A 23,294-nucleotide genomic window follows, 5' to 3' on the forward strand; every position below is an offset into this window, starting at 1 on the left:
TTTAGGGGTATTTTTCTTTAGGGCTCTGAAACACACACAGAGGCTAACAGTTTTTAAACAGAAAGTTTTTTCCACCTTCTAAAAACACATATTCACACACAGCATTTAATGTAACTGTTTTAGGAGCATTTTGCTTTCTTCTTTAGGGCTCTGAAACACACAGAGGCTAATAGTTTTAAACAGAAAGTTTTTTCCACCTTCTAAAAACACATATTCACACACAGAGGCTAATAGTTTCAAACAGAATACCACAAACAGCAGGCATTCCTTTAGAAATAAACAGGGATTCTTAATTCTGCAACATTTAGACAGGGGGGTTACAGTTAGACCCCCCTACAGTCAGCAGAAGAGGCCATCCTTATCAAGAGCATCTCAATTGTACTGCCATAGTTTTCAATACAAACAGTCTCCTTTATCTTATGGCAGAGGGCCGACGGTGCCAGGTCCATCGGTGCCACCAATGCTTTTATCATGCCATTACACTTTGTACTGACCATCCTCCAAACAGGCATCACCTTTGTTTACACCTTTATCTCTACATCTCAGAGGCCAGCTGAAACCAAGCCCCACACCTATATAAAAATGCCTAAGCAGCCACACTAACCCTTTACATCGGTCATTGAGAGCATAACACTTTCGTTCATCAGCACGAGCATTTTACTTTTAATTTAACTAGTTTAGGAGCATTTTGCTTTTCTTTACCGCTCTGAAACACACAGAGGCTAATAGTTTTCAAACAGTGTCACAAATAACATGTATTCCTTTAGAAATAAACTATGATACTTCTAAAAACAAACAAACACATATTCTTTCCTCATCACTAGCCAATTCACCATTTTATTTAAATATCTGAATTTTCGGAATGATGATCCAAGCGGGACACAGAGGCTGCTAGTTTAACGCACCAGAATGCAAATATAAATAAATGCATGACTATCCTGAGAGCTAGCTGCAGCGACACCTTTCTTTCAGACGGATGCCTGGATGTGCGTTGGAGCCGACTGTGCTACCCGCACACAGCGTTTCTGACCTACGGGCGCTGCTTATACAACAGAGAAAAGCAACAATACAGCGTGTTTCTCTGCTCCAAGACATCGGCGGGCCTTTCACACGGTAAGCATGTCTGTTATACCCAGCGCATAAATGTCTGTATGTCAGTGCTGATTATACAAACCCTGTTTAAAATGTGACACATATGTTGTCCGAAAACAAATCCTCTAAATTTGCAAAGTTACTGATTTAAAAATATATTTTCGAATTTTTAGTTGCATGTCAAACACACGATAGACTCTTGGCGTATTTATTTATATAGCTACATTCACAATGGTACAACCATGCTAAATAAAAGATGCCCAAGCACCAAAAGCACTCTAATGCAAGCCTCTAAACTACATGTTGATAAGTGCATGAAGTTAACCTCTACAGCTGAAAACAGTTTGTATCCGCACTCTGAGGGTCTGCTGAATTGTTTTTAATATTGCGCTTTTTCACGAACTGCAGATGATGAATTTCTCTTTATTGGACATAATGTCCTTAAGCTATTGTTGCTCATACTTACAGAGTTCCCTAGCTACTTCTTTACTATGTCAGTAAACTTTTCGAAAAGGAAGGTGTTGTAGATTTAAAGAAACATCCTAATTGAAGCAAAGGCAAAAATTGGAATGAATTTTATGTGACTGTTCATATTAAAGCCAACAACAAGTGAAAATCCAAACCGACTCCAATGCTTTGTATTAATGATCTCCCCTCTCTCTCTCTCTCTGTGTGTGTGTGTGTGTGTGTGTGTGTGTGTGTGTGTGTGCCCTCACAGAAGGAAGGTCACAGCAGGAGCTTTTTTTTCAACGCGTTTCCAATCATTTTACAAGAAGTGTAGCTCATACAATGGTATTATTGTATTATTTGCGATACTTTATAAATATGAAACTCTAAAGATTTTGAGCTCATGCAAATTGTGAAACAAGAATCTAAATATTTTGTGTCACAGTGATTTCTATAAAAGCATGTTGTTTATGGGGATAATGTAACAAATCTTTTGCGGCCCTATTAATGATCAATGGTAATTGAAGAGGAAGCTGAACCCTGGCTCTGGACATTTTCATGACAAGCGACAGCGCAGACATCTGCTAATGAGAGAACATGTTTTATCATCATAAACACTGTGATATGAAGCATCGTTAAAGTGTCACTTCAGTAATGTTTTTAATAGATGACTTTAAAACACTAAACTCTAATTTCTGTGGTTTATTTTAAGCTTACAGAATATAACATGTGGTAAGACGATGAGTTTTACTTCTCACTGTCCGTGTTATGTGTATCTATTTATCACGTATGCTACTTTGCTCTGTGGACTGTAAAATGTTTCATTGTGTTCATGAAATAAACCAGACTTTCACCGTCTGAATCTTTTACTGTTTTTCTGCTTTTGTACACTCCAAGTTAGACAAACCCACAGACATCCAGAGTTAACTCACTAACAATGTGGAGCAGTCTCAGTGTATTTAGCAGCTTTTCCCTAAACACAACCAACTGAGAGAAACGCTTGTAGTCCTCACTTTGGTCATTTTGAGCGTTGAAGGAGATTTGCTCCATAGACACCTCATACTAGTGTTCTATTTAAATTCAGATTCCTTTTATAGTTTGCAGTTTCTTTACTAACACATTTGTAGATAAGTTTATTGCTGAACCACACAGCTAGCAGTCTCACTCACTCTCTAGGTTTTGAAGTTTTGTGTGTGTGTGTGTGTGTGTGTGTGTGGTTTTTAGTCTATCAAACCTTACCCTTTTCTCCCCAGTATCACAACAGTATGACTCCCAAAGTACGGATCAGTAAACAACCAATGATTCTAAAGCCAGAACAGAAAGATACAGTTGGAAGATGCATGATTGCATTTTTATGACGCATAGTAAAACTACCCCTCTTCTTCTTCTGTGTTGTTGTTGTTGTTCTTGTTGTGTGTGTGTGTGTGTGTGTGTGTGTGTGTGTGTGTGTGTGTGTGTGTGTGTGTGTGTGTGTGTGTGTGTGTGTGTGTGTGTGTGTGTGTGCCTTAGAAGTCAAATAATACATTAGCCACACTTAAAAACAAAAACATCTGAATTTCATTTAGAACTGAGATTCTAAGTTGTAAGCAGAAATCTTATGCTCAGCCACAAACATGTTTCCCCACTTTCACAATGCTGAGGTGTCAAATCCACAACCCCAACAAATGGTTTGTTACAGCGGGTGTGAAGGGCAAGCTTTACTTACACAGCCTCACACACAGTAGATTTTTAAGTTTTTGGGGACAATGGTTTAGCCACAGATGTAACTTCTACTTTTGATAAAACCACTCCACCTGTTTATTTCTTAAGAAATTAAGCTCTTATTTATACATGTCTACACAATAATAGACACCGTGTGCTCTGTGACATTATAGTCTTCTACTTCAGCGTTCATTGGTTTGCATTTTAAACTCCCAACCTTTCAGGTTGTTATGAACGACTTATATTTCTAACATTTTGTGATATAAAAGTGAACCATGTGGGTTTTTAATTTTCTGTGTGATGGAATGACTTAAGACATAAGTTATTTAAACAATTCTAAATGACAGTGTGATGGCCATAGTACTTAGTGTGGGCCAAATATGTTAAGGATAATGTTTATCAATGTAAAATTGCAAAGAACCTTTGAATAGATTATAACATTTTGTAAACAGTTACCTCAGAACCTGTACTGTCAGCCCTATGTATGTAAGGTGAAACTTTCCACAGTACTTACACTTAAGTAACTAAACACATAAAGTCACCCTTTACCAATAATCCACAGCTCCTTGAAAAAAGTAGCACAAACAGACAACTGACTCAGCAATGATGAGTAGAGCTACCCTGAGGCCGAGACTCAAGCAGAAGAAAATTAAAAGTTTTGGTTTTTGCGGCTCGAAAAATTAAAGAAAGTATGTTTAATAATTCAACAAGACCTACACTTTCAACATGTGTACATTCAAATTTTGGATCAGACTAACATCGATGTTGTTCAATAGTTTTATCCGTTCAAAAAAAGCCATTTACGGCTTTAATGTTTCCAGCTGATAAGGAGAATGAGTGCATTTCATCAAATGGGCGTCCAAAGGCTTTAAACATCCGCTTTGTCTGTAAAGACAGTATCAAACTACAGAGCATTGTTTTACTAAAATTCAACATTTTCAGATGAAAATTTGGCTGCTTTTTTCACTGTAACACCCCCTCAATGCCATTTTTAGGATATTCTCGGTGATCCCATTTTATCATATTTATGCTTTTGGGACTGAGGGTATCTAATACGTACGTCGTCACAGTGTATTGTACTACCAACTGTGAGGGCTCTGCTTTTGCTTTGAGCAGACTGTTTTTTATTTTGTCTCCTGAGTGTGTGTTTTTCAAACGAGATCCTCCTCCTCAGTTTGATTTTGTTACCACAAACTTTGTGTAAAGTTCACAACAGAGGTAAAGAGATTTAAACACCCCAGTTTGAGGAGGCAGGGGTTGGACCAGCTGCGCAGGGCAGGTGAAACAGAGAGTGTCAGGGGAGATGTGCAACAGAAGCAGAGGAACATTTTACAAGATGATAAATGGCACATTTAGGTGATTAAGGATTTGTTGACAAGATTAAAAGACACAGCCGTCAGAGTTCAACAACATTACAGTTTGATTAAATAAAAAGTTTTAAACTACACAAGGTTCATTTTCTCCTCTGATAGTAATCATATTAAACATGTCAAGAAAGAAAGAGTACAAAGAAAAATAGTAAATGTGTGTCTAATTCAACTCTTCCTGTGAACCTTATATGGTGATGGCCAGAGGGGCCGATGGCGCGATATGGCAGCAGCCTAGCCTCTGTCAGCCTGCCCCAGGGCATCTGTGGCTACAACAGTAGCATGCCTCCACATGTGTGTGAATGTGAGAGTGAATGAATAGTGGCATTGTAAAGCAATTTGGGTGCCTTGAAAAGCGCTATATGAAATCCAATCCATTATTATTATTATTATTATCATTATTATATCATCCCTTAATATGTTCGGTGTTACAAACTTGAAGAATCAGAGAAAAGATCATCAGACATTAATCTAATCACTTTTCAGCCTTCATTCATTCATATTGAAAAGTTGGAAATCTTCCCTGCTAGACCAAAGTGTAGCGTTTAACACCGTTAGCCATAACATTTTATTACTGCTATTATTAAATGGAGGGCCTCTTCACACACTGAGGTTAATTATGAAGCTCCACAGGCTTCTGTGCAAAGACCAGTTCTGTTTACATTATCGTGCTTTAGAAGACATAGCGTACATTTTCACTGCTATGCATATGATACCCACTTTTATTGGTTAAACTGCCGGGATGTCTTAGACACATAATGAGCTTTAATTTTCTGCTTCTAAGTTCAGATAAAACTGAGGTTATCGTAACAGGCGTAAAAATCTTAGAAACACTGTCTAACAAAATCCTTACTCTGGACGGCATTGCCTCGAGTAGTCTGTTGTAGTCATTTGGCACATTATAAGTAAAATTGAAACATACAATCCCATACCACAACATCAACATTTATTTATATACAAAAATAAAAATGCTTTTTTACAGAAAAGAATTGTAACTTCATATTTTATCAACGATTACGCGGGTACATAGGGTAAGTCCTCATCATTATCCCATAGCGGTTCGGTAATCTCTCAGGACCTTGGAAGGGTGGCCATGCCCAGTCTACCTCATCAATGTCGGGAGAGTCGCGAAATACAAAAAATCTTCCTCGTTGTCAGTGTCCATAGTCCACAGTTGTGGTGGTGAAGGGGTGGGCTCCACTCTGATACTGGTGAATACGGTGCGTCTTCACTCCAATCTTCAAATGCAGGGTTAGTGGATGGCTCTTCAGAGAGTAAAGATTGCCCAGCATCCCTGATAGTACCAAGTACCAAGTATGTACCAGGTTCAGCCACTTTGATGGTTGATTGAACAGAAGGGCTGGAAGATACCATTTTCATGGAGAATTTCAAGCCCAACAGATGAGAATTACCCTTCTTTTCCAAAGTTGCAACTGCTAGAGAGACACGTTGGCCAACTCTACGGTTTTTGAAAATTGTTGCCACTCCTACCCACAACCTTTAAGATCAACCCACTTCCAGATCACGCCCCTCCTGTTATTTTAAAAAGAAGACTGCCGTCTCATTCCTTCAAACCTTTTTTTAGCTCAAAAACCAGAAGTATGGCCTCTACAGCCCTGCGCCACACTGAGGAGGAGGAAAGTTCTGCGGCCGAGGGCACAATAGTACCCGACACGCCCGGTTACTATCGCCCCTTGGAGAAGCAGCAGCAGCAGCAGCAAGCCGGCACGAGCTTGACGGTTGGGCTCTCTTCTTTTTCATCGATACCGTGAAAACCGCGGTGTATCATCTAGTCAACCTAGTAATCAACAGGTACCTCACTGACGAATGCAACGGCTGTAAGTCCGATCACCCCGCCAGAAACAACACGAGTGTGTGCAAGTCTTGGAGGATGACTTTTACGCTGAAAATTATCACAGCATCAGAAAAAGACTCCTCACCCCACGTTTCATTCCATCTATTCAACGGCTTCTGATTGCTCACAACATCAAAATGGACGACGTCAAAGTCCGCATGGTGGCGGAAACTCTCTTGCACGAACTGAAATCGGAAAGGAAAGTCTTTGACGCCATAGCCGAGGCATACACCAATCTGGTGGGGTTGGACATGGTGAAAATCAGACAGCTACAGCTGGTCGCAGAGTGTTACAAAGGAGGCTGCTAATGTTTTCTTTGAAAGACTGATTTTTCTTTCTTAAAACGTGTAATCTGCATTTTACCAAACAATGTATCCAACATTTAGTGCATTTTTAAAACATGTACCCACATAATCGTTGATAAAATATGAAGTTACAATTCTTTTCTGTAAAAAAGCATTTTTATTTTTGTATATAAATAAATGTTGATGTTGTGGTATGGGATTGTATGTTTCAATTTTACTTATAATGTGCCAAATGATTACAACAGACTACTCGAGGCAATGCCGTCCAGAGTAAGGATTTTGTTAGACAGTGTTTCTAAGATTTTTATGCCCCGTTACGATAACCTCAGTTTTATCTGAACTTAGAAGCAGAAAATTAAAGCTCATTATGTGTCTAAGACATCCCGGCAGTTTAACCAATAAAAGTGGGTATCATATGCATAGCAGTGAAAATGTACGCTATGTCTTCTAAAGCACGTATAATGTAAACAGAACTGGTCTTTGCACAGAAGCCTGTGGAGCTTCATAATTAACCTCAGTGTGTGAAGAGGCCTCTCCATTTAATAATAGCAGTAATAAAATGTTATGGCCAACGGTGTTAAACGCTACACTATGGTCTAGCAGGGAAGATTTCCAACTTTTCAATATGAATGAATGAAGGCTGAAAAGTGATTAGATTAATGTCTGATGATCTTTTCTCTGATTCTTCAAGTTTGTAACACCGAACATATTAAGGGATGATATAATAATGATAATAATAATAATAATAATGGATTGGATTTCATATAGCGCTTTTCAAGGCACCCAAATTGCTTTACAATGCCACTATTCATTCACTCTCACATTCACACACATGTGGAGGCATGCTACTGTTGTAGCCACAGATGCCCTGGGGCAGGCTGACAGAGGCTAGGCTGCCATATCGCGCCATCGGCCCCTCTGGCCATCACCATATAAGGTTCACAGGAAGAGTTGAATTAGACACACATTTACTATTTTTCTTTGTACTCTTTCTTTCTTGACATGTTTAATATGATTACTATCAGAGGAGAAAATGAACCTTGTGTAGTTTAAAACTTTTTATTTAATCAAACTGTAATGTTGTTGAACTCTGACGGCTGTGTCTTTTAATCTTGTCAACAAATCCTTAATCACCTAAATGTGCCATTTATCATCTTGTAAAATGTTCCCTCTGCTTCTGTTGCACATCTCCCCTGACACTCTCTGTTTCACCTGCCCTGCGCAGCTGGTCCAACCCTGCCTCCTCAAACTGGGGTGTTTAAATCTCTTTACCTCTGTTGTGAACTTTACACAAAGTTTGTGGTAACAAAATCAAACTGAGGAGGAGGATCTCGTTTGAAAACACACACTCAGGAGACAAAATAAAAACAGTCTGCTCAAAGCAAAAGCAGAGCCCTCACAGTTGGTAGTACAATACACTGTGACGACGTGCGTATTAGATACCCTCAGTCCCAAAAGCATAAATATGATAAAATGGGATCACCGAGAATATCCTAAAAATGGCATTGAGGGGTGTTACAGTGAAAAAGCAGCCAAATTTTCATCTGAAAATGTTGAATTTTAGTAAAAACAATGCTCTGTAGTTTGATACTGTCTTTACAGACAAAGCGGATGTTTAAAGCCTTTGGACGCCCATTTGATGAAATGCACTCATTCTCCTTATCAGCTGGAAACATTAAAGCCGTAAAATGGCTTTTTTTGAACGGATAAAACTATTGAACAACATCGATGTTAGTCTGATCCAAAATTTGAATGTACACATGTTGAAAGTGTAGGTCTTGTTGAATTATTAAACATACTTTCTTTAATTTTTCGAGCATAAAAAACCAAAACTTTTAATTTTCTTCTGCTTGAGTCTCGGCCTCGGGTAGCTCTACTCATCATTGCTGAGTCAGTTGTCTGTTTGTGCTACTTTTTCAAGGAGCAGTGGATTATTGGTAAAGGGTGACTTTATGTGTTTAGTTACTTAAGTGTAAGTACTGTGGAAAGTTTCACCTTACATACATAGGGCTGACAGTACAGGTTCTGAGGTAACTGTTTACAAAATGTTATAATCTATTCAAAGGTTCTTTGCAATTTTACGTTGATAAACATTATCCTTAACATATTTGGTCCAGCATAAAGTACTATGGCCATCACACTGTCATTTAGAATTGTTTAAATAACTTGTGTCTTAAGTCATTCCATCACACAGAAAATTAAAAAAAAAACCCACATGGTTCACTTTTATATCACAAAATGTTAGAAATATAAGTCGTTCATAACAACCTGAAAGGTTGGGAGTTTAAAATGCAAACCAATGAACGCTGAAGTAGAAGACTATAATGTCACAGAGCACACGGTGTCTATTATTGTGTAGACATGTATAAATAAGAGCTTAATTTCTTAAGAAATAAACAGGTGGAGTGGTTTTTATCAAAAGTAGAAGTTACATCTGTGGCTAAACCATTGTCCCCAAAAACTTTAAAAATCTACTGTGTGTGAGGCTGTGTAAGTAAAGCTTGCCCTTCACACCCGCGTGTAACAAACCATTTGTTGGGGGTTGTGGATTTGACACCTCAGCATTGTGAAAGTGGGGAAACATGTTTGTGGCTGAGCATAAGATTTCTGCTTACAACTTAGAATCTCAGTTCTAAATGAAATTCAGATGTTTTTTGTTTTTTTAAGTGTGGCTAATGTATTATTTGACTTCTAAGGCACACACACACACACATACACACACACACACACACACACACACACACACACACACACAAGAACAACAACAACAACACAGAAGAAGAAGAGGGGGTAGTTTTACTATGCGTCATAAAAATGCAATCATGCATCTTCCAACTGTATCTTTCTGTTCTGGCTTTAGAATCATTGGTTGTTTACTGATCCGTACTTTGGGAGTCATACTGTTGTGATACTGGGGAGAAAAGGGTAAGGTTTGATAGACTAAACCATTACACACACACACACACACACACACAAAACTTCAAAACCTAGAGAGTGAGTGAGACTGCTAGCTGTGTGGTTCAGCAATAAACTTATCTACAAATGTGTTAGTAAAGAAACTGCAAACTATAAAAGGAATCTGAATTTAAATAGAACACTAGTATGAGGTGTCTATGGAGCAAATCTCCTTCAACGTTCAAAATGACCAAAGTGAGGACTACAAGCGTTTCTCTCAGTTGGTTGTGTTTAGGGGAAAAGCTGCTAAATACACTGAGACTGCTCCACATTGTTAGTGAGTTAACTCTGGATGTCTGTGGGTTTGTCTAACTTGGAGTGTACAAAAGCAGAAAAACAGTAAAAGATTCAGACGGTGAAAGTTTGGTTTATTTCATGAACACAATGAAACATTTTACAGTCCACAGAGCAAAGTAGCATACATGATAAATAGATACACATAACACGGACAGTGAGAAGTAAAACTCATCGTCTTACCACATGTTATATTCTGTAAGCTTAAAATAAACCACAGAAATTAGAGTTTAGTGTTTTAAAGTCATCTATTAAAAACATTACTGAAGTGACACTTTAACGATGCTTCATATCACAGTGTTTATGATGATAAAACATGTTCTCTCATTAGCAGATGTCTGCGCTGTCGCTTGTCATGAAAATGTCCAGAGCCAGGGTTCAGCTTCCTCTTCAATTACCAGTGATCATTAATAGGGCCGCAAAAGATTTGTTACATTATCCCCATAAACAACATGCTTTTATAGAAATCACTGTGACACAAAATATTTAGATTCTTGTTTCACAATTTGCATGAGCTCAAAATCTTTAGAGTTTCATATTTATAAAGTATCGCAAATAATACAATAATACCATTGTATGAGCTACACTTCTTGTAAAAATGATTGGAAACGCGTTTGAAAAAGCTCCTGCTGTGACCTTCCTTCTGTGAGGGCACACACACTCACACTCACACACACACACACACACACACACACACAGAGAGAGAGAGAGAGAGGGGGAGATCATTAATACAAAGCATTGGAGTCGGTTTTGGATTTTCACTTGTTGTTGGTTTTAATATGAACAGTCACATAAAATTCATTCCAATTTTTTGCCTTTGCTTCAATTAGGATGTTTCTTTAAATCTACAACACCTTCCTTTTCGAAAAGTTTACTGACATAGTAAAGAAGTAGCTAGGGAACTCTGTAAGTATGAGCAACAATAGCTTAAGGACATTATGTCCAATAAAGAGAAATTCATCATCTGCAGTTCGTGAAAAAGCGCAATATTAAAAACAATTCAGCAGACCCTCAGAGTGCGGATACAAACTGTTTTCAGCTGTAGAGGTTAACTTCATGCACTTATCAACATGTAGTTTAGAGGCTTGCATTAGAGTGCTTTGGTGCTTGGGCATCTTTTATTTAGCATGGTTGTACCATTGTGAATGTAGCTATATAAATAAATACGCTCAAGAGTCTATCGTGTGTTTGACATGCAACTAAAAATTCGAAAATATATTTTTAAATCAGTAACTTTGCAAATTTAGAGGATTTGTTTTCGGACAACATATGTGTCACATTTTAAACAGGGTTTGTATAATCAGCACTGACATACAGACATTTATGCGCTGGGTATAACAGACATGCTTACCGTGTGAAAGGCCCGCCGATGTCTTGGAGCAGAGAAACACGCTGTATTGTTGCTTTTCTCTGTTGTATAAGCAGCGCCCGTAGGTCAGAAACGCTGTGTGCGGGTAGCACAGTCGGCTCCAACGCACATCCAGGCATCCGTCTGAAAGAAAGGTGTCGCTGCAGCTAGCTCTCAGGATAGTCATGCATTTATTTATATTTGCATTCTGGTGCGTTAAACTAGCAGCCTCTGTGTCCCGCTTGGATCATCATTCAAAAATTCAGATATTTAAATAAAATGGTGAATTGGCTAGTGATGAGGAAAGAATATGTGTTTGTTTGTTTTAGAAGTATCATAGTTTATTTCTAAAGGAATACATGTTATTTGTGACACTGTTTGAAAACTATTAGCCTCTGTGTGTTTCAGAGCGGTAAAGAAAAGCAAAATGCTCCTAAACTAGTTAAATTAAAAGTAAAATGCTCGTGCTGATGAACGAAAGTGTTATGCTCTCAATGACCGATGTAAAGGGTTAGTGTGGCTGCTTAGGGCATTTTTATATAGGTGTGGGGCTTGGTTTCAGCTGGCCTCTGAGATGTAGAGATAAAGGTGTAAACAAAGGTGATGCCTGTTTGGAGGATGGTCAGTACAAAGTGTAATGGCATGATAAAAGCATTGGTGGCACCGATGGACCTGGCACCGTCGGCCCTCTGCCATAAGATAAAGGAGACTGTTTGTATTGAAAACTATGGCAGTACAATTGAGATGCTCTTGATAAGGATGGCCTCTTCTGCTGACTGTAGGGGTCTAACTGTAACCCCCTGTCTAAATGTTGCAGAATTAAGAATCCCTGTTTATTTCTAAAGGAATGCCTGCTGTTTGTGAATATGTGTTTTTAGAAGGTGGAAAAAACTTTCTGTTTAAAACTATTAGCCTCTGTGTGTTTCAGAGCCCTAAAGAAAAAAGCAAAATGCTCCTAAAACAGTTACATTAAATGCTGTGTGTGAATATGTGTTTTAGAAGGTGGAAAAACTTTCTGTTTAAAAACTGTTAGCCTCTGTGTGTGTTTCAGAGCCCTAAAGAAAAATACCCTAAACTAGTTAAATTAAATCATCTATGTCTAAATAACAGAACTCTGAGACCTATACAATCCTTTAAAAAGAGTTTAATTAAAACACATAATGGTTTCATTAAATAAAACGCTATTAAACACATGTAAACATATGATCTCTGAACTCACAAGTCCGTTCACGCGCAAAAGTCCGTTCGCTGCACACATGGACGCCGAGGGGGATGCGGGTGGGGTGTGTGTGGGGGGAGGCAAAAAAAAAGCTATAGGTATATTACTACTAATGTCACTTCATTCACTCTCACATTCACACACTGGTGGAGGCAAGCTACAGTTGTAGCCACAGCTGTCCAGGGGCAGACTGACAGAAGCGAAGCTGCCATATCGCGCCATCGGCCCCTCTGGCCAACACCAGTAGGCGGTAGGGTAAAGTGTCTTGCCCAAGGACACAACAACCAGGACAGAGAGCCCAGGGATGGAACCGGCGACCTTCCGGTTACAGATGTGCTTCCCAACCCCCTAAACCACGGTCACAAAGTGATGAACTCAGTCTTATTTTCTCTTCTATAATCACCTGGGTTGGAAAAAAGTTTAATGAGCTGTTGTGTTGTGTGATAAAGATTAGTTTGTGACAAAATGTAATGTGGATGTGTTTTTTTTTAACAATGATAAGATGGATTTAATGGACAGATGGATGATTTTTTTATATATACACATCAAAATAAGGACAAATAATTACAATAAATCAAATCAATTTACAGTTCTAACAAGATGCTGAAAGGTTTAAATAAATAACATCAACTTACATCACTAATCCATCCCCATCTTGGTTCTTGTCTGCAGTGGTAACAATACGGTGATCTATTAAAACACAATGAATATACATTGCAATATTCATGAAATATCCCTTTACATTGAGTGGCAAAAAGTAAAAAAAAAAGTTAATTGAAGTCTTCCAAATGCAGAAGTTTCAGTCTGATGGTAAGAAGGTAAAGAGCCTTCCAGGCCTAAAGGTGTATAGACTCCTGGGCAAGTCCAACAGATACAGGATATGATGTATTATGGTTGTAGAAATGTTTTAAAACTATTGATCTGAACCTTTTTGTTTGTTTGTGGAAGAAAAACAAATAAAGGAGTGTGTATGTGATTGGTGATCCTCATAAGAAAACTACAGAAGTAACAAGAAAGTCTGCCTGTCATTTAACGTGTATCACTAATCACTGTGTTTTATTTAATATCATAAATATTTCACTAGCTGGGCACACGTCCTCAGCGTTTTTTAGTAGATAAAGGCAAATGGCTTAAACATGGACTGAGCTGTGGTTTGTGGAAGACATCGGAGGGGACTGGCGGCGGCTCCAGATCCCCATGTACTAGTGAGAAGTGAAGAAGCAAAAGAATTGAAAAGGGGAGGGACGGTGGGGCATGGAAGCGAGAATGAACAGCTTGTAGAACCGGAAGGGGCGTGTTTGGAGGCAAATATATTAAAGTGTGGCCAGAGGGGACAGACGCAGTGCTCCAGGACAGATTTAAAAACACAGACTGGAATATGTTCACCAACACAGACCTGGACCAGTACGCCTCATCTGTACTGGATTACATCACCAAAACCACAGACAGTATCACCACCCAGAAACGGATCACCATGTACCCCAACCAGAAGCCTTGGATGAACCGGGATGTTCGTCTCCTCCTGAAGGCCCGCAACACCGCCTTTAGGTCAGGAGATGCACACGCCTACAGTACAGCCAGGGCTAATCTAAAGAAGGGCATCAAAAAAGCCAAACACCATTACAAAAAGAAGGTAGAAGAACACTTCTCCAACTCCAACCCCATACGCATGTGGCAAGGACTCCAGACCATTACAGACTACAGGACCACCAAACCCTCCCCCGCACCCTCTGATGTCTCCTTCCTCAACGAGCTCAACAACTTTTATGCTCGTTTTGAGCGAGGGAACCCCACAACCACAACCAAAACAGACATGACGCCAGACCACCAACCTCTGACTCTCTCCCCCACCGATGTAGGAGCGGTGCTGAGCAGGATCAATGTCCACAAGGCTGCAGGTCCTGATGGCATCCCTGGGCGTGTTCTCAGAGTGTGTTCTGGGGAGCTTGCAGGAGTGCTCACAGACATATTCAATCTGTCCTTGGCCCACGCTATGGTACCGGCCTGCTTCAAATCCACCTCCATCGTCCCGATACCCAATAACTCCAACCCATCTAGCCTCAATGACTATCGCCCAGTAGCACTCACCCCCATCATCACTAAGTGCTTAGAGCAGCTGGTCCTAGCACACTTCAAATCCTGTCTCCCCACCCTGGACCCCAACAATTGATATACACAACAGGAGCACAGAGGATGCAGTCTCCATCGCACTGCACTCTGTCCTCTCACACCTGGACAACAACACCACCTACGCCAGAATGCTGTTTATAGACTTCAGTTCAGCATTCAATACAATCCACCCCTCACAACTCATCAGGAAACTGAAGACCTGGGCATCAGTTCCCTCATCTGCAAATGGTTACTGGACTTCCTGACCAACCGCCCCCAACATGTCCGGCTGGATAACCGCTGCTCATCTACAATCACAATGAACACCGGTGTACCACAAGGCTGTGTGATGAGCCCTTTCTCTACTCCCTCTTCACCCACGACTGCAGACCTGCTGATGGTTCCAACACCATCATTAAGTTTGCAGATGACACCACGGTGATTGGCCTCATCAGTGACAACGATGAGACCACCTACAGGGAGGAGGTGGATCGTCTGGCTGAGTGGTGCGACACAAACAACCTGCTGCTTAACACTGAGAAGACTAAGGAGCTCATCGTGGACTACAGGAGGAATGCTGACCCACATCCACCCATCCACATTAAGGGGACGGCTGTGGAGCGTGTGAGCTGCTTCAAGTTCCTGGGAGTCCACATCTCCGAGGATCTCATCTGGACAACCAACTGCTCCAAGCTGGTCAAGAAGGCTCACCAGCGCCTCTTCTTCTTGAGGACTCTGAGGAAGAACCACCTGTCCTCAGACATCCTGGTGAACTTCTATCGCTGCACCATCGAGAGCATCCTGACCAACTGTATAACAGTCTGGTACGGGAACTGCTCTGCCTCGGACCGGAAGGCGTTGCAGAGGGTCATGAAAACTGCCCAGCGCATCGCCGGAGCACCACTTCCTGCCATAAAGGACATCTACAGGAAGCGGTGTCTGAAAAGGGCTGGGAAAATCATCAAAGACCCCAGTCACCCATCACATGGACTCTTCACCCTCCTGCCCTCTGGGAGGCGCTACAGGAGCCTCCGGACTAAGACCACCAGGTACCGGAACAGCTTCTTCCCCACAGCTGTCAGACTCCTGAACTCTGCCTCCTGACATCTGACCCACGTTAAACTCATGGACTGAACATACACACACCCACAACCACCTACACACACACACAATGGACAACCGTACCCTCAAACACACAATATTAACATGGACTGAACCACCACTCACAACCACTAGCACTTTATATAGCCTCTGTAGAAATTATCCACATATCTCACTTATCTTAACTGCACTACTGTATAGTTCTGTGGAAATAATCATTCTGTACATACAATAATTTTTAATCCTACAACTGTTTATAACTTGCATAGTTCACATTTCTGTATAACTGTATATCTCATATTTCTGTATAGTTTTCTATTTCATATTCTGTATAGTTTTTTTTCATATTTATATCCTGTTCATAGCCTGTACATAGCTTGTACTCACTACAGCCTGTACATACTTATAGTTATAGCATATTCATAACATACTTCATACCGTGTACATTATAACATACCATAATAGACCCATTTCTGTAATATACTTACATATCTATATTATTGCTAATATATATAGGGAGTGCAGAATTATTTGGCAAGTTGTATTTTTGAGGAATAATTTTATTATTGAACAACAACCATGTTCTCAATGAACGGAAAAAAAATTTCATTAATATCAAAGCTGAATGTTTTTGGAAGTAGTTTTTAGTTTGTTTTTAGTTTTAGCTATTTTAGGGGATATCTGTGTGTGCAGGTGACTATTACTGTGCATAATTATTAGGCAACTTAACAAAAACAAATATATACCCATTTCAATTATTTATTTTACCAGTGAAACCAATATAACATCTCCACATTCACAAATATACATTTCTGACATTCAAAAACAAAACAAAACAAATCAGCGACCAATATAGCCACCTTTCTTTGCAAGGACACTCAAAAGCCTGCCATCCATGGATTCTGTCAGTGTTTTGATCTGTTCACCATCAACATTGCGTGCAGCAGCAACCACAGCCTCCCAGACACTGTTCAGAGAGGTGTACTGTTTTCCCTCCTTGTAAATCTCACATTTGATGATGGACCACAGGTTCTCAATGGGGTTCAGATCAGGTGAACAAGGAGGCCATGTCATTAGTTTTTCTTCTTTTATACCCTTTCTTGCCAGCCACGCTGTGGAGTACTTGGACGCGTGTGATGGAGCATTGTCCTGCATGAAAATCATGTTTTTCTTGAAGGATACAGACTTCTTCCTGTACCACTGCTTGAAGAAGGTGTCTTCCAGAAACTGGCAGTAGGACTGGGAGTTGAGCTTGACTCCATCCTCAACCCGAAAAGGCCCCACAAGCTCATCTTTGATGATACCAGCCCAAACCAGTACTCCACCTTGCTGGCGCCTGAGTCGGACTGGAGCTCTCTGCCCTTTACCAATCCAGCCACGGGCCCATCCATCTGGCCCATCAAGACTCACTCTCATTTCATCAGTCCATAAAACCTTAGAAAAATCACTCTTGAGATATTTCTTGGCCCAGTCTTGACGTTTCAGCTTGTGTGTCTTGTTCAGTGGTGGTCGTCTTTCAGCCTTTCTTACCTCGGCCATGTCTCTGAGTATTGCACACCTTGTGCTTTTGGGCACTCCAGTGATGTTGCAGCTCTGAAATATGGCCAAACTGGTGGCAAGTGGCATCGTGGCAGCTGCACGCTTGACTTTTCTCAGTTCATGGGCAGTTATTTTGCGCCTTGGTTTTTCCACACGCTTCTTGCGACCCTGTTGACTATTTTGAATGAAACGCTTGATTGTTCGATGATCACGCTTCAGAAGCTTTGCAATTTTAAGACTGCTGCATCCCTCTGCAAGATATCTCACTATTTTTGACTTTTCTGAGCCTGTCAAGTCCTTCTTTTGACCCATTTTGAAAAGGAAAGGAAGTTGCCTAATAATTATGCACACCTGATATAGGGTGTTGATGTCATTAGACCACACCCCTTCTCATTACAGAGATGCACATCACCTAATATGCTTAATTGGTAGTAGGCTTTCGAGCCTATACAGCTTGGAGTAAGACAACATCCATGAAGAGGATGATGTGGACAAAATACTCATTTGCCTAATAATTCTGCACTCCCTGTATTGTAATATATCTATATCATGGCTAAAGCACTTCTGGATGGATGCAAACTGCATTTCGTTGCCCTGTACCTGTGACATGTGCAATGACAATAAAGTTGAATTCTATTCTATTCTAAATATGAGTATTGGGCACTTCACTGGCATGTGAAAAATGTCTTGTATTTAATGATGTAATTTTTATAACAATAATAAGAATAATCGTCATCGTAATAATAGTACGGCTCAGTGGCTAGCACTGCTGCATCACAACAAGAAGTTTCTGGGTTCTAAACTTAGGTGGAGCCCTTCTTTGTGGAGTTTGCATGTTCTTTATCCAGTCTTTAAGTCTGACGTCATTAGCCATTTCTGGGCCCAAACTCTGCTGCAGGTCCCTAAGTCAAATGATGACTGCAGAGTTAGTACTGAGAGTTGAAAAACTGTCTAAATTCTTTCATCTGTATTAAAATGATCACTGTGGCTGCTCTACAAGGTGTAACAATTAAGTTTAACATCCAGGCATCCATGAGAAGAGAATTTATGATATTTAATGGAGTTAGAAGTTAGCAGGGAGTTAGCTCGCTAGCTCCCATCTAAATATAATATAGCATGTTCTGACTGAGAGATTTATGAAACAAATTAAAACGTACAGCTCTGCTATCACTTCCAACATAAATGAAGATAGGAAAGTAAACAGCAGTGACATTTGTAGGGTTACTGAAGTGGGGCTAGCTGGTATATAACAATGTGCTACGTGATCGCTAGCGTGACAAAGCTATGTTAGCATAACATAAACAGTAAAGCTGGAGGACGAACGCTAACGGAGGACTTTTTTCCACTCGATAAAAGTTAATGTGAGGGTTCCCAATGGTTAGGGGCAAATGCAATCGCATGGCAGGATGCTGTAAACGGACCAAACGTCAGTCAGGAGAACCACCGAGATAATCCATCCACAATACGAGGTTAGTCATTAATATACTGCTGCATGGGCTGGGCTGTAGTTACATCGTAAGGGTTTAAAAACTGAGCTTTAAAATGATTAGCAGTAATAAAAACCGAGAGAAGCCGACAGTGATCACTGACTGTTTTTAGGGGCTTGTTGAGATTAAATAGAACAAGATACAAAGCTTTAAAACATGTTAAAAACACAACAGCCTTATTAAATGCAGACTACTTTGGGCCCGGAAGCAGAATTTGTCACGTCATCACTTAAAGACCGGATTCGCCTGTTCTTACACAGGTTTCTTTCAGGACTTCCAGTTTCTCCTGGAGCTGAAAACATGCTTGATTGCTGCCTATGTCAGCCCAGCACACTTTTACCTCAATCTAAAGAGTTTACTACCTCATTAAATAAATGGAAAATAAAGGAATAATAAAATTGATGCAGAACAAAGCAGAATTCGAAACCAGGCCAGATGTTGCTGGAATCTCAGCTGGAAATTCACCAGAGATAAGTGAAAGTAAAGAAAAAAATCATGAGATCTTTTTCTTTGATGTTTGATGATAATGATGAATATATTGGATATGGTGTTATATTATCATTGGAGGGTATAAGATAGCTTCTAAAGCTTTCATTGTGAAATTTATTCTAGTATCATTAGTACAATATTTCAAATTGTATGAGACTGATCTCTACAAGAATTTTAACCAACAGTCATTACGTCTTCAATATATTTTAAGGGAACCTTTAAAAAAGACTTACATGTTCAGTTTTAGCAGAAAGCCCACAATACTCATATAATACTACCCCCAGTGCTGTCAGGTGTGCGTCCATCTTACATGTCAAAGCATATTTTGGGCCACTTTTTGAACTTGCTCCTTCCTGGACAGAGGTGTGAAGTGGAGGTTTATGCTGCCCCACCTGGTAGAGCTTTAAGTGATTACTTGATACAACAGCTTTGATGGTACTGAGGCCTGGGTGGGGGCCATTGACATTAAATTCAGCTTAGTACAGTATAGTTAACTCATGACTGAACAAGGAAGAGCCATTACTTTTAGGCACAGGGCCAGGTAGATTTGGATAGCTTCTTTTCTCCTAATGAATTAATTCTTAGCTAAATAAACTGTTTCTTGTATTTACTCAATATGCAGTAAATTGCCTGTTGCAAACCTCCACAAATACAAATATAATTACTCCTAATTTGACACTGGACCTGGATTTATATTTCATTTCTTGCTCAAACCCAAAAGAAAATATAAATATGGACCTCTTTGTTTTCATTAATAATCACTTCTTTAAAATCATTTAGGTCAACTTCTTTACAACCTGGCACTGAAACAAAAAGCTGTCCAATCTTCAACCAGTGGCTCTGTGGGTACTGCTGGTAAGGCAGTTGATCGATACAGAGACGCAAACTATCAAAGTGGGTCTTGCACACTTACCAATGTACAATCTGATCCCTGGTGGAGAGTAGACCTGGTAAATGTTTATACAATTGGGACTGTAATGATAACCAATAGACAGGAATTGGAAAATGGGCTGGATGGTGCAGAAATCTGGATTGGAAATTCAACAACATTCAGTAACCCTAAAAGCATCAGGTGAAAGAGCTTGATTTATAACCATAAGTCAGTATTTATCGTATCAATAGGACTTATTTATATTTATTCTTTACTTTTTCTTTAAATGTTTCATACACAGGTGTGCCGTCATCTCTCACATTTCCAAGGGACAAGTGTTTTACTTTCCATGTAACTCTATGAAGGGACGCTACGTCACTGTGTTTCTACCAGGAAGTGCAAAGGTCCTGAGTCTCTGTGAGGTTGAAGTGTACTACGGACAAATGACGGCTTTCATGTCAGGGTGTTTTTAATGACTAATAGCATTATAATGATTCTTTATCTTTTTGTTGATATCAGTAAGGGGTGTGACCATGAGCGGTCCTGACCCATTTTGTGCCCTGGGCGAACACTCCCTTTACCGCCCCCCTTTGAGAATAGCAGACAAATCAACAATACACCTCTTCCAATTAATGGATAATTAATGTTATACTGAACATAGTCCAAAAGATTCAATAAGCCAGGTCTACTTCCTGTCTACTGTTTACTATCATAGCCAAGTTGCTAACAAATGTAAACAGAACACCCAGAAGTTGATTCTGTTGAGCTGGACGTAATGTTTTCAGTGGGAGAAACGTTTCGTCACTCATCCAGGTGACTTCTTCAGTCTCAGCTGACTGCAGGTTTCCCCAACTTTATAAACAGTACCTTTGCATAATGACTGAAACTGGCACCACTGAAGGAACAATGGCCTGGGAGGTCAGTTCCTTGATCATTAATATGGAAATTCTCATGACCATTGATAAATAACTATTGATCAAAGCTCATTGATCAAAGACCACTGATCAATGGCCATGAGTACCATTCACGGAGAGTTGGGGAATGGCTGCAATCACAGCATTATAAGATGGTGAAAGAGATGGCGCTCCAGCCAGCCAGAGAATCCCCATCACCCCGCCCCTCTCCTCCATGTGCGGCAAGCAGCAGGTGCACCAGCCCCACCACCCCAACATGCGATGGCATGATGTCGGGCCAGCATGGGTACGAGCAACTTTTTTTTGTTGTTGATGCCATGATGCCGCCCCCACCACAATACTGCTCTGGGCTACCGCCCATGTCGCCCATATCAAGAACCGCCACTGGTGGAAAACTCCGCAACTGCACAAAAAACATGTTAGTGTCATGAAACGCTATGTGGCAGGCAGGAATTGGACCCAAAATGCAGGCTCGTAGACACAAGGGATGAACTCAAAACCACAGCTTTATTCACAGGCTGGGAAAGCATACAAAGTAAACTAAACTGGGGAATAACACACTAAACTTACAGGGAGACACCAGGAGATCCACACAGCATGAGGGACGACGCGACACTGACTCAGAGAAACACAGGGTTTAAATACACTGGGAAGTAACGAGGGGAATGAGACACAGAAGGAGAGCACAGCTGGGAGAAATCAGGACTGACGAGACAAGGGAGCAAAGCAGGACACATTTACATAAGACACGGACCTTCAAAGTAAAACAGGAAGTATGACACAGAGACATGAACTTGGCACAGTGGAGACAGCAACTAAGAAACACAGAGACATAAACCATAAGACAGAGGACTCTAAGAACCGAAAGACACAGAGGGAAACTCAACATGCAGACAGACTACACAGAACAGAGGGGACACAGAGAAACACGAAGGGCAACGGATCGAAACTAGAAACGATACAACTCACAAGCACAATACTACAAAAATCATAAAGAATTAAACATGCTGGGTCAGGGGACCCAGGACCCTGACAGTTAGTCTTTTTTAAAAACTCCCGCTCTGATGATACACTGAATTGGACTCATATACAACTGTACCTCTTATTTCTTTTTAAAATGCTGCTGGCTGGTTCATAACCATTGCTCATAATAATTTTACTTGTACTAAATCTGTCCGATTGTTAATTTTTGCCTTGGACAACCGCCCATGTTGCCCATATCAAAAATCGGCACTGGGTGTGACAGCCCAACCAAAAGAAATTATTGTCTCCTTGGTTTTCCTTCAAGGATACCCATTACCCAATGTGGCACTCAAAGGAGAAGCTACCCAGTCATCTACACTCTCTTTTGCCACTGCGTCCAAAGCCATCGATGGCAGACGGAACTCGTTCTACAGCAATGGGTTCTGTAGTCACACGGCTGAAGACGAGACCAACCCCTGGTGGAGGGTGGACCTGCAGCGAAGCTTTACAATCACTGCTGTAAAAGTCACCAACAGAGGAGACTGCTGTGCTGAAAGACTGAGCTTTCGGAGCTGAGATCAGAATAGGAAACTCACTGGAGAACAATGGAAACAATAATCCCAGGTAATGATGACTTTTTATCAGTCAACATAAATTATGATTTTTGTTTATTTATAATTTATATATTAAATATTTCAGAGATTACAACATAAATATTATCCACCACATGCTGCTCTTCTAGTTCAGGACTCCATATTACCTCCTTAACTGGAAGTCTACAATACTAACATAATGCTGCCCCCACCCTTTCTGCTGTCAGGTGTGCTTCCATCTCACATATCAATGCGGGTAAAACCTACACATTCCAGTGTGATGGAGGCAGCATGGAGGGTCGCTTTGTGAACGTGTTTCTTCCTGGACAGAAGAAGACTCTCACCCTGTGTGAAGTGGAGGTGTATGCTGCCCCAGCAGGTAGAGCTTTAAGTGACTGGATCTGATTTACTGAAAGACATCTGACTGATACTGATTCGTACTTGTTTTTTTTTTTTTAATGCTTTAGTGGAGCTGCTTCCAAACGTGGCTTTAAACAAACAATACAGTCATCAACTTGGTATGGGCCAGTGTTTGGGCCTTCAAAAGGTGTTGATGGATGCAGAAATGGAAACTTGAACTCAGGATGCTGTACACACAATGATGAAGATCTGGGTCCCTGGTGGAGAGTAGACTTGTTGGCTGTC

The 23,294-nt window shown here is 40.4% G+C and overlaps 1 pseudogene; it reads left to right on the forward strand.

The window, feature by feature from the left end:
- Window positions 1–6,208: 6,208 nt before the first annotated feature.
- Window positions 6,209–23,054, forward strand: LOC120432708 (annotated as a pseudogene).
- Window positions 23,055–23,294: the final 240 nt, after the last annotated feature.

Source organism: Oreochromis aureus, linkage group 3 (genome assembly GCF_013358895.1).
Source record: "Oreochromis aureus strain Israel breed Guangdong linkage group 3, ZZ_aureus, whole genome shotgun sequence".
Lineage (NCBI taxonomy): Eukaryota > Metazoa > Chordata > Actinopteri > Cichliformes > Cichlidae > Oreochromis > Oreochromis aureus.